Genomic DNA, 5,241 nt, shown 5'->3' with positions numbered 1-5,241 from the left:
ATGTAATGGAACGCTATGCACCAAGTAATACAGTGAGATTTAGAAAGTGATAAATTGTTCACATTGCATCACATAATGGAAACAGAAAGGAAATTAGTCAAGTCAATGAGTTAAAGTGAAAAGTTGAGACACCTCTGATGTTTAGAGGCTAAGTGCATCACTAGGTGCTAAAACGATTGGCTCAAAGCTTATAGGAGCAGGATATTCACATGATCTCAAAGCAACATCTCTGAGGTTATTTATAGACTCCAATAGGCAAGAGTGACCTTTAACTTGGTGGTAACTGGCAGATGCCACTTCAACAAAACAATCAGACTTTGAATCCCCTTCCCCTCTGCGCGCTCTCCACCACCACACACACACTGTGCAACAAACTGATACTGGGAGCCTCTGATGTAGTAACTTGGTGAAACACTAACATCATCCAAGTTGTATTGTTGTCACATAGATTTAACTAGAGTCCACTAAAAAATAAATAGACAAATTCAGGACTATAGTATAGTAGGTAAGGTTCTTGCCTTGCATGAGCCTGATCTGGGGTTGAATTTCCAGCATTCCATATGGTCCACTGAGCACCACCAGGAGTGATTCCTGAGTGCAGAGCCAGGAGTAACCCTAAGCATCACCAAGTGTGATCCAAAATTTAAAAAATTTTTTCAATTATAAGACATTTAAAAATATAATTGTGTTGGGGATTTTTTGGGGGGGGTCACACCTGGCGATGCACAGGGGTTACTCCTGGTTCGACACTCAGGAATTACCCCTGTCGGTGCTCAGGGGACCATATGGGATACTGGGAATTGAACCCAGGTTGGCCACGTGCAAGGTAAACACTCCTTCTGCTGTGCTATCGCTCCAGCCCCAACGTTAGGTTTTTTTAAAGTTTTCCATATTGTGAAAAAAAAAGTCAGTAGATAATGTTCTAGAGCTGTACTGTTTATTAAAAATATAAGCATACCATGCATACAATTAAAAAATTTAAGTAGTCAGATTAAAATATAAAGGGACATGGAAATTAGTTTGAAAAATGTATTTTAGCCCAATACATTTAATGCACAATCACTTCAATATACAATCAAGTTAAATAATTACTAGCAAGGTAGGTGTGTGTGTCTATGTGTGTGTGAATATGTGTATGCTTGCATACCTCTAAATCTGTAATAAATCAGTTTGAACTAGCCACACATCAAGTGGTTCATAACTATCTACAACTGAGGACTTCAACACTGTCCCCGTGGTTCTACATTAAAGCGAACTAAAGACACATAGCAAACAAGTAAAATCTTGTATCTTCGGGCCAGAGTGGTTGTACAGAGGGTAGGACACTTGCCTTGCATGCAGCAGTTCCAGATTTGATCCCTGGCATCCCATATGGTTCCCAGATCCTGCCAGGGATGATCCCTGAGTACAGAGCCAGGAGCAATTCCTGAGCACTGCTGGGTGTGATCCAAAAACAAAGCAAAAACAAAAAAACAAACAAAAAACCAAAACAAAATCTGGAATTGTGTACTGGCATAAAAAATAGCTGTGGGGCTGGAGCGATAGCATAGCAGGTAGGGCGTTTGCCTTGCACGCAGCCTACCTGGGTTCGATTCCCAGCATCCCATATGGTCCCCCGAGCACCGCCAGGGGTAATTCCTGAGTGCATGAACCAGGAGTAACCCCTGTGCAACGCCAGGTCTGACCCAAAAAGAAAAAAAATAATTAAAAATATAAAATATAGCTGTAAGGGAGAATGAGGAAATAATTGGGAAAATTACATTTTGACTATAAGCTAGATGATATTATAATATACACACACATATATATGCTGACACCTTAATAATAATACCTACATAGGAGAATAACTTTATGCTTTTTCTTTTTCTTTTTGGGTCATACCCGGCGATGCACAGGGGTCACTGCACTCAGGAATTACCCCTGGCGGTGCTCGGGGGACCATATGGGATGCTGGGAATCGAACCCGGGTCAGCCACGTGCAAGGCAATCATCCTACCCACTGTACTATCACTCCAGCCCCCAACAACTTTATTCTTGTGAGATATAAGAACATGTTAAAATACTTTGGTGTAAAGTGTGATTTCTGTATCTTACTTTCAAATGCTTCAACAGGGACTGAGAGATGGTTAGGGGGGGTTAGGGGGCTAAGACTCTAGCATTCTTTTCCTCTGGGCCGCTCCAGACGGGGTGGCTGTCCCTCCACCTGCCCTCTAGGAGCTCTGGTGGCCGCTATTTTCTAGAAGTCAGAGAGAAGCTCCAGGTACGAGTGACAGAATCTCAAGCACCTCGGGACAGGGGAGGAGTGGGTCCTTCTCCTTCCCCCTGCTCTGATGGGACTCCGAGATAATGCCACATCCCGCCACTGTCTATTTAAGCTCCCATATGGCCACAATCCAGAGACACACAAACAAATCTCGGACCTGAGCAACTTGCCGCAGCGATTTCTTCAGACCCCAATTATTAAAATTTTGGAATTCCTAGAATTCTCTCGCAGCTGCACAACATTATATTGTATCCATAACAAGCAATACAAAACACATTGTCTAGCATTGCATTTTTGGTAGGTATGAGGGGTGGTGGGACTGGTCTCGAAATATCGAAGGTAACTGAAGTAGAGAAAGGGAGTATTATGCAAATTGTCTGCCACACAGGCAGGGGGAGGTGTGCAATTGGGGGTGGGGGGAATAATGGGGATTTTGGTGTTGGAAAACGTGCACTGGTGAAGGGATGGGTGTTTGATGACTGTATGATCAAAGCTCAAAGATGAAAGTTTTGTTACTGTACCTCACGGTGAATCAATAAAAAAAAAAAAGCTTTAGCCTGGCAAGTTTTGCCTTGTTTCATTGTTTTCTTGCCCTGTTTTCTGTGTAAAATTTGAAAGGTCTGAGACCACAGGCCACCTCTGGCTGGTGCCGGATAATCTTGTCATTGGCCACTGTCTAGATCGCATGTCCTGCTCTCCTGGAAGGGAGCATAACCTGACACTTGCTATAACCGTGCCGCCGGACCCCATGCCAGGCTGTTTCACTTGGGGTGTCCCAGAGGGAGGCAGGTGAGACCCCTCTCTACCCCAGGAGACCCAGTCCCAGCAGCCAAAAACCTCCAGAACTCAGCCCCCGCCATGCTCATGGCTGCTCTCCACACTTGGGTCAAGCCTCACCCACGAGTGAATCTATTCCCGGATTGCGCGGCTGCAAATACGGCCGTACAATATTTCAAAGCCACACACCCTACCCACACTCCATGATTATCACACCACATTTAATAGGGCTCAAAGTAAGAGACAACCAATCTTAGAGGAAAACATATGTTCTTTTTTTTTTCTTTACAGATACATATATAAAAAGCACACAAGGCTCAATTTTTGTTGTTGTTGTTTTTGCTACTTCGGTCACACCCTGCAATGCTCAGGGGTTACTCCTGGCTCTGCACTCAGGAATTACTACCAGCAGTGCTTGGGGGACTGTATGGGATGCCGGGGATTGAACTCAGGTCGGTCGCATGAAAGGTAAATGCCCTCCTCACTATGCTATCGCTCTAGCCCCAAGACTCAATCTTTAATAACATGTTAGTGATCTCTTATAGAAGGGTTTAATGGCCCCAGGATTTAATACAACAATCTTCACACTCTTTCCTCTAAGGATACTTTTTTTTGTAGCATTTTCAGCAGTTTTGCATAACAAACAACACTAATTATATTATTTTGGTTCTGCTCTGCGCATGGATTGGAGTTTGGGATGGAAACACCTGAAATATGGTGGTGGGAAGGTGTAATGGTGGTGGGATTGGTGTTTGAATATTAAATGTAATCAAGTATTGTGAACTACTTTATAAGATTTTTTTAATTTAAATAATAAAAATAAGAGGTCTGAGAAAAGAAAAATTGGTAAAATTTTTCATAAATCATATATCTATGTATGAAAAAACATAAATTATGACATTTGGAGTGTATTTTCATGCATATTGTTAATTTGACCTTTTCAAGAGCCTGAGGCAGATAGTGTTTTAATTTAAGTTAGAGTCAGTAAATTATTTTTTAGTGCCTACCATGTGTCAGGCACTGTTCCTACATTTTCCATTTTAGTCTCTCCAGAACCCCAAGAGGCAGATAGAGTCTCAGATGACTGACAGCTGGGACCCTGGTCACCTAGGAGCTGTTGAGAACCCCAAACAATCATGCTTCAGGGTTGGAAGCTGATTTCCTCTTTCCTACTTCGGTCCTGAATTCAGTTACTTCTGCGCATCCTGTTCATAATTCCTGTTTCATAAAATCTAGAAGAAAAGTCAGAGAAGTTCGACAAGCCAGACAACTTGCAGAAAGTCACACAGCCACTCAGATGGGGAAGAGATGGAATTCCTGTCAACCTTGGCTCTTTTATTTAAGAGTTCTTGGTTCACAACACCCAAATGCACCAGTTCTCCATCCATAGAGCGCTCTGAAAGAGGTCCTGGCTCTGATAAGGAGGCTCTCGTGAGAAGTCTGGACATAAAGTGCCTATGGCAGAGGAAGTTAGTCAAGTTGTTGGAGCAGAGCCAAGGAAAGGCCCAGAAGTACAGAGCGGGGCCTCCCTGGGGAGACGCTTTGTAAAAATAAAAAGCACAGCCACAGCAACAGAATCATCTGATGCTCTGATTAAGAGGCATGAGTTGCCCTGCCATGTGATCAGGAGGCGGAAACCGGCTGCCCTGGAGACACGGCCTGGCACAGATTCTGTCACTGGTGGGGCCGAGGATATTTCAGGCAAGATGACCATCAGGGGGACAAAAGTGGGTCAGGACTCTAGCCTCACAGCACTCGTGCAACATTTGAAAAAATACTGACTTGTTTTAATTTATTTTTAAATGCAAATAAATGAAAAATGTAATTTTGTGAAGATGGGTAATGGTTAGCCACAACTGGCAGTACTCTGGGCCTGCTAGATGCTTGCCCCTGACTGGACCCAGATCAAACCAGGTTGTCTGCCGCATGTAAGGAAAGTACTTCAGTCCTTGTATTTTGTCCCTAAACATGCTTAATTTAAATTTAATAAAATATGATGCTTTTTTGAAAGGCTTGACTTGAAAATAGCAAAATTACTTTTCAAAATATCTAAATAAGAAATGAATACCAGAGAGATAGTACAATGGATAAAGGTGTTTGTTTTGCATGCAGCCAGTTTGGGTTTGATCCCCCACCGCCACCACCCCTGGCACTCCATGTGGTCCCCCAAGCTCCAACACAATTCCTCACTGTATACTCAG

The sequence above is a fragment of the Sorex araneus genome, chromosome 9 (assembly GCF_027595985.1).
Source record: "Sorex araneus isolate mSorAra2 chromosome 9, mSorAra2.pri, whole genome shotgun sequence".
In the NCBI taxonomy this organism is placed as follows: Eukaryota; Metazoa; Chordata; class Mammalia; order Eulipotyphla; family Soricidae; genus Sorex; species Sorex araneus.
This window is presented reverse-complemented; position numbering follows the sequence as displayed.